Here is a 13,922-nt window from a genome sequence, read left to right as displayed (position 1 = left end):
GCCCAACTAGTCCTGCTCCTGATGTTGACCCAACTAGTGATAATGCTGCTAATCCAAATGATGACCCATCTGACACTCCCGTTATTACACCTACCTTTTCTAGAGAACCTACCAAACGGCAGGAAATATCTCCTGTTTGGCCATTTTTTACTCCACTAGTTTAAAAAATAAGGCTAAGTATAAAACTTGTGGTATGGAGTTAGCTTTTAAATATGTGGGATCGCGGTGGGGCACGAGATCTTTGGCTAGACACGTAACAAATACCCTAAAGATAACATCAAATATCAACGTCTGAAAGCTCTGGCCGAGGGGAAAAGTGCACCTAGTCCTAGTCAAACTAGCCCTAGTATCGGTTCAAATCAATTTCAATTGGGAATTAATACTATTACCAGTGATATTTTATATTATGAGCAAGAAAAGATCGGGAAGAATTGCCAAAATTGAAAACTGTTATGTGCTTACTCTATAGTTTTCCTTCTGACCCTGTGTTCGTGTATTACATTAGAAAAAATTATAATCCTATTTATAAAGGTATTCCTCGGACAACCGTATAAATCAATATTTGTAAATATAAACATGAATATGAACAATATTTGTGTTATTTATTTACCCATATAAATTGTCGTGTTGCTATTACAACTGATATTGGTAGAAGAAACAACGACTGTGATTACCTTACTGTTACATGTCATTGGATTGATGAGGATTGGATAATGCAAAAGCGCATAATTGCTTATAGAATAATTGCTTCACGACACATAAGGCAGTTTATTGTTAGCATAGTTACGGATATTTGCAGATATATTTGCAGTAGTGAAAAATAATATCGGTTTTAATGGATAATGCTATTAATAACACAAATGTTATAGACTTGCTTACCACTACGCTAAATCTTACATTTAGTAATTTTTTTCATGTTTGATGTATTTGTCATATTTATCATTTAATTGTGGGTGATGGTATGAGAATTTTAAATATTCAAATTGAAAAGGTTAAAATGGCTCTTAACTTTTCATTCAAACTGTAGAAGTAGACTTAGAGAATATTTTAAAAGATGCGATGATTGTGGCCTAAGAGAAAGAAATGTTCCTAAACCTTGTCCAACTAGATGGAATTACATGTATGAAAGTTTGATTGTTGCATATAAATATGAAAACCCCATAAACTCAACGTTTAATGCACATGTAAGTGATGATGACGATTACCTTACGAATGGGGATTGAGTTAATGTTAAAATGCTTGTTGATTTTTTAGAAAAAAATCATAATATTTTTGTGTTAAAATTTGAATTAAAAAATTAGGTCACAATTGTAAGCACGTGATTTTTGCCCTATATGAGAATTACTCCCAAAAAATTCAAAATAAAATGATTTTTCCTTGGTGTGTAATTTTTTGAATTTTTGTGGTATTTTTGTGTAATTATTTGCATATTTGTCTGTGCATGTTTATTTGTTAAATTAATAAAAATACAAAAATATGTCGCATTTTGTATGTAGGATTTAATTCTACAATTGTTAGTAATTAAGTTTGTTTTACAAAAAAAAAAAAATTACAAATATAGGCATCTTTTGCATTTTTAGCATTTAATGTCCAAATATACAATTTTATGCTTAATTATTACTTAATTATGCGTTAATTGTTATTGGGAGTTAATTTACGCTTTTATAACTTAATTTAGTCTTAATAATAATTTAAGGAGTTTTAGAAAAATAAAAGAAGAAAAGAGACCAAAATATAAAGAAAGTCGGAATTGGGCCTCTTCTTCAATTTCAAGCCACAGGCCCAAAAAATGGCCCAACCTTCCCTATGACCCGGTCCATTCCAAACCGGGTTGACCCAGTCCAGTACCAACAACCCAACTCCCCCTCTTCATTTTCATTTTTCATTTCAAAAAAAAAAAGAAGAGAGAAAACCCTAGACTAAACTCATCCCCCCCTCTCTTTCTCTCTTCTCCTTCTTCTCCAAAAGAGCTCAAAGCCCCTCCCATGGCTGCCCCTCTCTGATTCCCTTCATCCCCACGCCACACAAACAACCACGTCGACAACACACACACACACACAACCACGGCGACGTAACACACACACACCCGCGGCTTCACCAACATGAATGACTCCTCCTTCCTCCTCCTCGCGTCCAGCCGCTGCTGCTGCTGCTGCTCACACAGCTGTTTCTGCGTTGTTGCTTTATCTTCAGCTGCTACTGTCTCTTCCTCATCGTTGCTGCTATCACTGCTTCATTTCCTCCTCCAAAAACAGGAGTCCGCCATGGCTGCTGTCACTGCTGCATTGTCGAGCTCCCACGGCTGCTGTCGCTGCTGCATCGACGAGCTTCTGCTTCAGTCAAGCTCCAATGTCCAGCAGTAGCGGATGCTACTGCTTCACTAATGCGAGGCTGAACGTTCCCCTCCGTTCTGTTGCTGCTGCTCACGCAGCTGCTTCTGCTTTCTTCTCCAACTGCTCCCTGCCGCTTCTGCTGTTGCTTCATCTTCTTCGTTTCGTCAAAGTTCGAGGGTTTTTCGTTGAGTCGAGGTCCGGTACGTCGAGTTTTCTGTCCGAGTTTTCCATTTCCGTTCGTCGTTGGTCATTTCTGGTTAGTTGGATTTTGAGTTCCATTTCTGTCCGTATTTTGTTTTTGATATTCTCAAATCTAAAATCGGTAAATGTTTGTTTTATTCATTATTTTGTGAATTTTTCAGTTTGTTTCATGTTTGTTTCATTGTTCTTATTTATTGTTTAGGTAAAAGTTGTTAGTTTAATGTTGGTTAGATACAAATTGAAGTTTAATTAATTATTTCTTCAATTTGTTTCATGTGTTTTATGTATTTTTCAGAAATTGTTAATATTGTTAAATTCAAGTTTAAGTTCATAATTGTTTCTTCGTCGATCGTGTTATTTGTCTAAAAAAATTTAGTTGTAATAGGGAAATATGTTGGTTTAATCGTTTGAATCCGTCATGTTTGTTGTTTAAAATGGATTTAATTCATGTTCATCTTGGTTTGAAGTTCATTTTAATCCAGTGACTTAATGTGAGTTTATGTTTTGGTTTTTGATTCGTTGATAAATCATGTATTGTGTTGTTAATATTGTTGTTTCATTGCTCATCCATTTTTTGGTCTAAGTTAACCAGGATTGGTTCCCAATATGGTTGATTTATTCACATTAATTTGATGTTGTTCATCTGTGTTCATATGAGTTGTTGTTGAATTTGTTTAGAAATTAGTCATATTGGCTATATTTTGGTTAAGTTGATTAATCGATTGGTTAAAGCTGATGTGGTAGTTTGGTAAATCGCAGTATGTGCAGGGGTAAAATGGTAATTGCAATAAGGTCGGAGGGGTAGTTTGGTAATTGAACATTTTTGAATAATTCTTTATGTTATGCATGGGGGACAAAAGGTAATGGGGTGTAGGTGATATAATTGTTTAATATAATGGGGGACAAGACATAATATAGTGGAAGGGAATATGGTAATTGTTTATGGTAGGCATGAGGGACAAGATGTAATGGGTTGGTTTGATATATTAGTTTAATGTAGTGGGGGATGAGTGGGAAGATAGTGGGTTAGGTAGGAGAAAGTGATTTTTATTAATTGATTAAAGGGTTTGGGATGAGATATAAAAGATAACTTGATCAGATTTTGTTAGGAGAGTTTTTAGACAGGGGAGTTTTTAGACAGACTTTTACATTTTGAGAGCTGAGGACTAAAAAAACAACGGAAAGGGCACAGAAAAAGATTTTTACACACAGACTTTTATACACAGACTTTTACTCTTCCGCTTTGACTGCGATTGCACTTTGGTATTGCTGAGTTTTCAATCTGTTACTGGGTTATTCTACTGGTTGTTACTGGTTTTGCGATGTTGCTGAATCTGCTGTTGTTGTGTTATTACTGCAGCTGACTCCTCCTTCTTTTGTTCTTGTACTACCATTTCCAGGTACACATTTGTACACTCTCGGCTTGAAGTGAAATGAAATATTAATTCGGCTTTGTTCCTGTTTGAATTCCTCCTGTTTAGATTTGTGTTTGAATATAATTTTCCTTTCTTTGTATAAAAATGTAGTTGATTGATTAATAAGTAATGATGTTGCATATGTATAACTTCTTCATCTAATAATGTTAGTTTAAATTAATTAAAGAATAATTAATTTGTTTCGATATTATTGTGCATCTACCTCATGTTCTAGTTTTAGTAAATGATAAAATATTGAATAAAAGCAATCCTTCTTGGTACAAACTCGATTGCAATTTTCCGTTCGCGTTAACCGTAAACTAATAACTAATAAGTTCGACTTTTTCAGCATGTAATTAATTGAGGGATTTCCTTTTATTTTTAGAGACGAACTTAATAGAAAAAATGTAGTCACTATAGGTTTATCCTTTTAAATAAAATGAGACGAGCCTCGCCAAATAAAACACACAGATTGCGGGGCCCTCACAAAAATATGTGTTAATTACTTAGAATTCGGGAGGGCCGTTTAGCAAATTTCACGGCCTTCCCAAAATAATAACGCGATAGTCTCTTTAGGCGCGTGTTTAATAGTTTACTTTCTTAAGCTTGGGTGTGCATTTCATGCGACCCAAATTCAAATCCCAAAACATCAAATAAAATGTGTTCCGGATTGTGGGTGCATTTCATGTGACGCAATCCAAAGACGTGTTTTAAGCGATGTTCACATTCTTTTAAAAATAATAATAATAAAGTGGTAAAAAGTTAAAATTGGCACATCGGTTCATAATTGTATTAAAATCAGATAAATAAGCCGAATATGACAGTTGAGCGACCGTGCTAGAACCACGGAATTCGGGAATGCCTAACACCTTCTCCCGGGTTAACAGAATTCCTTATCCGAATTTCTGGTGCGCAGACTGTAATATGGAGTCATTCTTTTCCTCGACTCGGGATTAAAATTGGTGACTTGGGATACCCTAAATCTCCCAAGTGGCGACTCTGAAATAAATAAACAAATCCCGCTTTGATTGTCCTTTAATTGGAAAAAACTCCTTGTACCCTCGCGGGGGCGGAAAAAGAAGGTGTGACAACAATCTATAATAAAATTACAAGGTATTGCCTTAGATATTTTTTTTACTTCTTTTTGTCTAAGTTCTATTTAATTAAAAAAATCACTGCTTAGACGTTGAGCCCATTTAGCCCGTTTGGACAGCGGGCCTGGCCCGTTTAGCTCGGGACCATGAGTTAGTGGACCTGGTCCCGACTGGGTCCTACAAAAAGCATATTTAGCCTGTACCGTTTAGCCCGTTTATTTAGGGCCCGGGACTACGTCCCGCTAGACAGGCTCATATGGCCTATATAGGGCCCGACCCAACCCACTTCCCACCCTTATCTTAGCGTCTTAATCACCAAAAAAATCATCCACTTAGCCCCTTCGTATTTTTACATGGATTTGCTTGTACGATTCTAATTAGTGAGCTTATATAACACTTTTCTTTACATTTAGATTCCTTTAACTATGTTTATATAGTTGCTCCCTCCGTTTCAATTTATGTGAACCCATTTGATTGGGTACGGAGTTTAAGAAAAGAGAGAAGACTTTTGATCTTGTGGTGTAAAATGAGACACATATATTTTGTGTGACTATAAATCATTGTGTAAAGGTAAATTATTTCCAAAAGGGATCATTCTTTTTTGGCACGGACTAAAAAGGAAATATGTTCATATAAATTGAAACGGAGGGAGTATTAGATATTCTAACACATCATCACCATAAATGTTCAAGTATACATGAGCGATTTAAGTGTATGTCACTTTAGTACCTTTACCTTTTTTCCCAATATTTTTTTTAAATTTTTTTTCCCCAAGAGTTAAGTGGAAGAGATGGTTTATTTATTTATTAACTAAAGCTATCCACATATGCTTTCACCTTTTGTCGCGTGGTGTGGGATTTAACTTGTATATTAACTAAAGAGAGTTAGTACAACAAGGAGAGGACGTAAACCTTATCAACGGGCAATCCAAGCTAAACAAAGTAAAACTAGGTGCAGGAAGACGGAGCAAAACAAATTTTGGTATCAGAGCAGATGTCCAAAGTTTGACTCTCACACGCTCATTATTTAAAAGAATAAAAAAATTACGTGTTTGGCTCGTAAAAATAATTAGACTTGGGGCAACATGTTAAGGACTTATATAATTAAGTATACTCTATGTAATAACTTAAACTTTTAGATAAGTGAAACATAATCACGGCAACACTTATTACCTCTACAACTAATATTTTCTTAGTACCAACATAAGGTTTGGTCCCAAAAGCCTTTCCCAAAGGAAACTTAAGCACTAACCATGGTTCATGATCCTGCAAATTTTGTAGAAATGTTTCAGAAAAAAACACAGAGCTTTTCTGTATTCACTTATTTAATTTATTTATCTTGAGTATAATATACAGCGCCGGAAAAGCAACAGTAGACAGTACTGTTGCTTCTTTAGGTCAGAAGATCATGTTAAGAAGATAATGAAGTTAGCTTTAATCACTAAAAAATTATTAAACAAACGGCCATTAGATTTCTTTCCCTAAAGTGAAGCTCAAACAATACCACTGCACATTTTATCAGCAGTTAGAACCACTTTGGAACTTGTAATGTTGGAAAAAAATAAGGATAGAAAGAAAGCTATCCAAAAAAGAATGTTAGTAGTAGCAACCTTGCCTCGTTGATATGTACAATTAGGGGTGTTAATTTAAAGAGTAGGTAGCTCGGTGCAAAAAGTATTCCGGGTTTATGCAGGGTTCGGGGAAGGCTATACCCCGAGGGAGTGTGATGTAGACAACCTACCCTATTGCAAGTATAAGTGGCCGATATTTCACGACTTAAGCCAGTAACCTATAGGTAACAAAGAGACAACTTTACCGTTACTATAAGGTTCCTTATGTTAAATTAAAAAGTAAGATGGAAATTTTTTGGAGGGATCAAGATCGGTTTAGTTAACAAACGAGTCATGATACAATTGACTCGACCAAAAATTATTAGGATCGAGAGGGATTATAGGTCAATATGAATTAAATAAGGGACAATTATATCCCTTGTTACTTGGCCTAACAACCCATCAAAAAATGGCCCATGTTTGAAGCCTTTACCCAGTATAGCTAGGTTGTACATAATCTGAAAGTTAATTTTCATCAGTTAGCCCATCCCTCATTTCTTCGTTCCCTTTTTTTCTTCGTTCTTCTTCTCCTTCCCATGTCAACCTTTGCACCACAAAATTTCTCTACTATTGTTATTCTCCTTCAATTCTTTTCCGGATTTCAATGGTTAACTAAGGATTTGAAAAATAAAAGTCACCATTACAAGTGGTTCGAAGATTCGATTTCAGAAATTGAGTTTTCCGATTTGTTAGTTGTTTGGAATAAGTGTTGTCTCAGTTGATTGGAATCATCAAGATGAGTTCAAAACTTAAATTTTAAATGATTTGGAGTAGATTTAGGCTATATTTGAGTTAAATTTAACAAATTGAGTTTTCCGATTTGTTAGTTATTTGGAATGAGTGTTGTCTCAATTGATTGGAATCATCAAGATGAGTTCAAAACTTAAATTTCAAGTGATTTGGAGTAGCTTTGGGCTATATTTGAGTTAAATTTCAGAGGATGCCCAAGGAAGAAGAAGAACACGTGAAGCTCCATTGATAGGATTCATTTGTATAATAATGTATAATATTGTATAAATAGTATATAATAGTGTATAAACACAACTTATACACTATTATATCCAAGGTTGATACATTATTTACAGGTATTTGGTGAATTTCTCGCATTTTCTTCTACTTCTTCTTCTTCGCATTCTTCTTATACACCTATATACATAGTGTATCATTATTATTATTATTATTATTATTATTATTATTATTATTATTATACATAGTGTATCAAGAATATTTTCATTTTGTGATTATACATCTTTATACACTTTTATACAACTATATACATATTGTACCTCTTTGTATAAAAGTGTATAATATTGTATAAAATTGTATAAGCATCGGTGACGAAATTTTTGTATGATTTTCACTTGCAATTCTTGTATAAAACTAGTCCAAATCTCCAGCAAATAACTTCAATCTTTGTATGCAACCTACTTAGACTATTTCTAATAAGTTCAAACAATACCCACTCCAAATTTCTCATAAAATCATAATCGAAATTTAATAAGATTAACATTAAAGGAGATGAGATTTTAGGTTTCTCGCGTATATTTTTGCGTTTTGCAGTTGTGATAGGTATGTATAAACCTAAACCTATACAATTTTTTTTAAAAAAAAACAAAAACAAAAAAGTATTGGTTATGGAAGAAGGCACGAATGAGTGTTGACTGAATGTGGAACTAATTTTTCTTTTCAGTTTTGTTTGCATATGATTCTTTTTCATTAATTAAATTAAATAATAATATTGTATGAATAGTATATAATAGTGTATAAACACAACTTATACACTATTATATCCAAGGTTGATACATTATTTACAGGTATTTGGTGAATTTCTCGCATTTTCTTCTTCTTCTTCTTCTTCTTCTTCTTCTTCTTCTTCTTCTTCTTCTTCTTCTTCTTCTTCTTCTTCTTCTTATTATTATTATTATTATTATTATTATTATTATTATTATTATTATTATTATTATTATTATTATTATTATTATTATTAATATTTTCACTTTGTGATTATACATCTTTATAAACTTTTATACAACTATATACATACTGTACCTCTTTGTATAAAAGTGTATAACATTGTATAAAATTGTATAAGCATCGGTGACGAAATTTTTGTATGATTTTCACTTACAATTCTTGTATAAAACTAGTCCAAATCTCCAGCAAATAACTTCAATCTTTGTATACAACCTACTTAGACTATTTCTAATAAGTTCAAACAATACCCACTCCAAATTTCTCACAAAATCATAATCGAAATTTAACAAGATTAGCATTAAAGGAGATGAGATTTTAGGTTTCTCGCGTATATTTTTGCGTTTTGCAGTTGTGATAGGTATGTATAAACCTAAACCTATACAATTTTTTTTTAAAAAAAAAAAACAAAAAAGTATTGGTTATGGAAGAAGGCACGAATGAGTGTTGACTGAATGTGGAACAAATTTTTCTTTTCAATTTTGTTTGCATATGATTCTTTTTCATTAATTAAATTAAATATTTATGGGTGAAAAATGAGGAGAGAGCTACAATAAGGGTAAATAGGAATAAATGAGGTTGTTATAATTAGAGGGAATTGGAAAAAAAAGATCTTATTGATATTTGGCTACACATTTGTAAATTTATAACTGGGCTGAAATAGTGCAAGGTCAACTTATGAAGTGCATTATTCTGTAATTTTATCATTAAATAATATGTCATAATAACTGATCAATCCACACACACACACACACACACACACACACACACACACACACACACACACATATATATATATATATATATATATATATATATATATATATATATATATATATATATATATATATATATATATATAGAGATTTACTTACAAAACTAAAATACTTTTTTTTATTGAGCCAATCTAGACTATTTTAAGTAGTTCTAATTGACCCTAGCTTAATTTGGATGAATCAGCTTTGGTTATGACCTCATGCATGTATAGAGAGGATTCTTGGACAGAGCAAAATTTTTGGGAGCTGAATAGTTGACCTACAAACTTGTATAGGTAGGAACAAGTTCCACCTCAGGAGGAACAAGAGAGTTTGGGATGCCATCTCTTCTACTTCTATACTTTTTGGGATTCATATCTAGATCACGATTCGAGTCGTGGAAGTAGCCCTTAATGCTTGTATTAAGTTAGGCTATCTATGTCACAACCTTTGGATATGGTCCTTCCCTAAGCCCAACATGAATACGGGATACTTTGTGTAAAAGCACATCATCGGAGGCTAATTAAGTGGATTACAAACAATGCTAACCCTCCATGGAGATTACAAGAGGTGGTACTGGAGATAAAAAGTAAAATGGAGTTTTTTGTATAGGGAGGATTCTTGCCAGAATCTAACACTCCCAACCTAAATTTTTTGAGAGCTACATAGATAACTTACAAATTTGTGAAGGTTCGATTATGTTCCACATCAGTGGGAACAGGGAGTTTGGGATGCCACTTCACTACTTTTGTCACCTCTTTTCTGGATTAATAAAAGAATATCCATAGCTAAAAAAAGGCACATCCATACACAATGAGTAGAGATGGATGATTTAAATAAATATAAAAACTTATATTATGCCCCCGATCAGTGCATCTATTTTTTTCTTATCCAACCATTTTGGATAGATTTGACGTGTTACTTCATCCATTAAAGCTTAGTTTGTATGACATTATTTCCTCATTAATTAGTATAGAATGATATATTTTTATATTTAAAATTAATTTTTTAATTTATCCTTATGGTGAAACATTTATATTGATAAGTTATGTGTTTCGTTATGTTTTGATGATCTAACAAACTTAATAATAAGAACCAGACCGGGAATCTGTTACAGATCCTCAAAGTATTAAGAACAACAAGTCTATAGTCGGGCACAAGTTCCAACAACTAGAGTCAAAGAGACGACAGTGGGAACATATGGACATCAGTTCCCTTGCTAACTGTACCAGTCAACTCCTCACAACTGTAAAGTCGCTGCAACTATTCCTCTGCATACACGCAACATGGAAAACAATGTAACGGTCACTTTATGGGAAATGCCTTGTACCGGACAAATTGCTTGAATCATCCAAGTGACATCACTTGTATATATTATCAACATGACAAGGGAAAAACACATACTTGAACGCTCGAAAAATCATCACGCTTCTCTCTCAAGTGTGCTGCCATCTTGCAAGTGACTTCAAGGCTTCAAGAACAAAAGAACAACAAAACAAAGGACCAATTTCCAGCACCGTGTAACTGTATGTCCTTAGTTGTGTTGTACCTTTATTAGAGTGATCTACTTGTAATTCCTACTTAGCTTAGCTAGAAGCATTGTGTAGGAAACTATTTGTAAAACCAAAACCTTGTGTTTGTGTCTTGGCTAAAGTTAATCGAGTTGTGAGATTTGTAATAGAGTTATTACAAAGAGGCTTGTAATAGAGTTATTACAAGTGAGTGAGGAATTATGAGTTTAATTCCTAGATTACAATAGTTTGTAATCTGAAGTTTGCTCAGTAGTGAAGTTGAAATCCTACGAGTGTAGGCTGTGGTTTTTACTCCCGTAAGCTGAGAGTTTTCCACATAAAACTCTGTTGTGTCATTTACATATCCTTGATTGTGTATGTTCTGTGAGAACTGATAGAGAACCAGGTTCTCTATATAGTTTGGTGGACCCTAAGTTTCTATTAATTAATATCAGAGCAGGTTCTTTTTATCAGGTTAACACCTAGAAAGAATCCCCACGGCTGCTCCACCAAACTTTGAAGAAGGTCAATCAACCTACAGACCACCAAGATTCAATGGAAATTACTACAGATGGTGGAAGACAAGGATGCATGATTTTATCATGGTTGAAGATTCAGAGCTCTGGGATGTTATCTACGATGGACCCTTCGTTCATATGAAGACCATTGGCGAACCAGCAGTGACAGTTCCCAAGACAAGGAAGGAGTACAATGATGTTGACCGCAAAGCTATTGTAACGATCCGACTGGTCGTTTTGAGAAATTGCATTCGGTTCGGCCGTTTGAGGTCACGAGTAACTTCACACAGTGTGTTATGACTTGGGTGCATTACCGGTTTGGGATTTTGAGAAGTTCGGAAAGGATTTTTAGGAGTGACTCTCATTTGAGAAGCTCGAAGTTTAAAGAATTGACCAAGGTTAAACTTTTGAGTATTTGATCTTGGATTGGAGTTTCGATGATTTCAATAGTCTAGAGTGGTGATTTTTGACTTAGGCGTGCGTCTGGACTTGGATTTGGAGGTCCGTAGAGTAATTTGAAGTATTTTAGCGAAAATTGGAAAGTTGAAGTTTTGGAAGATTGAGAGGTTTGACCGAGGATTGACTTTGGTGATATCGGGGCCGGAATGTGATACCGAGAGTTGGAACAGTTCTGTTATGTCATTTGGGACTTTCCTGCAAAATTTGGTGTCATTTGGATTTAATTTGATATGGTTTGGACGCTTGGTTGTGGTTCTAGAAGTTCTTAAAGTTCATGGTGATTTTCATGTGTTTTGGCATCCGATTTGTGGTTCTAGAGGTTATTTTGGTGTTCCATAGTGCAAGCGAGTTCTTGTTTCACTTTCAAACTTGTATGGGTGTTTGGTTTGGAGCCTCGAGGGCTCGGGTGAGTTTCGAATTAGCTTCAGAGTGTTTTGTTAACTTTTTGTGTGCTGGTTCTGGTTTCATCGCATTTGTGATGTTTTGGTCACAAATGCGACTACCACATTTGCGAGGTAGTCATCGCATTTGCGAACCTGGGCTGCTAGGGAATGGGTCACATTTTCGAAGAAAGTATCGCTTTTGCGAAGCCTGTAGAGTTCGCATTTGCGAACTCTCTATCGCATTTGCGATAAAGACAGAACTGTTCAAGCTTCGCTTTTGCAAAGGATTCTTTGCTTTTGCAAGATCGCATTTGCAACAGCATTTGCAAACCCAGTGTTGCAAATGCGACACCTGCAGCCTGCTAATAGCTGGGCATTCCGAGTCTTAGCTTCATTTTATCATATTTTGAACCCTAGGTCCGAGAGTGGGCGATTTTGAGAGAGGATTTTCATATCAAATCATTGGATAAACGCCTCTAATCAATTTGTAATTATATTTTATGATTATACTTTAGATTTAACATCAAATTCATGAGAATATAAAGTGAAATTTGGGGAAAATTATAAAATCTTTCAAAAATGTAAAATGATGATTTGAAGGACGAATTAGTATCCGAATTTGATAATTTTGGTATAGTTGAACTCGTGTCGGAATAGGTGTTCGGGTTTTGTAAATTTTATCATTCCGAGGTACGGGCCCTCGGAACGCGATAAAATTGGTGTTGTACGAGCTGTGAAGGTTACTTTTGCGGATCATCGGATGTTGTTTTCTATGGCTTTGTGCCAAGTGGAGGATTTCACTAGCAGCATTCAGATTGCAGAGTCAGACTTACATCAGTTTTTGCCTGAGATGTGTATACATATGGTATTGGAAGGTTCCCTGAAATTTATATATTATTAAGATCTGAGATCTTGCATGGGATGATGTTGGGGATTACGATGTTTCTGCATCATTAATGGATCTATATTTCAGTATCAAAGGGGGTTGGGAAAATAACTTCATATTCACAGAAGGTCTATTCAGCATGGGCCTCTTGGTTGCAGAATTACGGGGTGTTTCAGAGGAAATATATTGGTTTATGAGCTTCTGGGCTACGTGGTTCGTGCTGGGATTCTCTGCATTGGGCTTTGGTTGGGATCATTGTGTATTGATAGGGAGTAGTGTTATCCCAGAGGAAAGACGAGGAGTATCCGAAGAAATGGGTCAGCTTTGTGGTGTAGGTCAGCATAGCAATGAAAGTAATTGGTCCTTTTTGAATGGGAATTCACTACCGGCATTTGTGGCAGTACTTTTGGGTTGGACGGTTTGTGTGACTCGATTGAGTTGGGGAGATGCGATCCTAATGGCTTAGTTACGTGTGGGCGGGTCTCGGAGTGTTCTCGATTGTGTTGGCCACGACTTGAGTTGGATGTCTGCTAAGGGCATAAGGAATATGTTGTACATTATGGTTTTGCTCCTGGATGGATATCAGAAGTTAATAGAATGTTGGCACTATTGGATATCATATGTGAAAAGTGTGCATTTTAGGAAGGAACCTTGTGTTATAGTTCATAGATGCTTCGCTAGCGGTACGATGATTGCTGGTTTTTGGGGGTTTTGAGGTTCAGGATTTGGCTACATGGTGTGAGTGATCTATGTGAGTGTTTTTGTAATATGACGGGGTGTGAGTAAT

This window comes from Nicotiana tabacum, chromosome 1 (genome assembly GCF_000715075.1).
Source record: "Nicotiana tabacum cultivar K326 chromosome 1, ASM71507v2, whole genome shotgun sequence".
Taxonomy (NCBI): Eukaryota; Viridiplantae; Streptophyta; class Magnoliopsida; order Solanales; family Solanaceae; genus Nicotiana; species Nicotiana tabacum.
The sequence above is the reverse complement of the archived record's forward strand: the minus strand, read 5'-3'. Positions refer to the sequence as shown.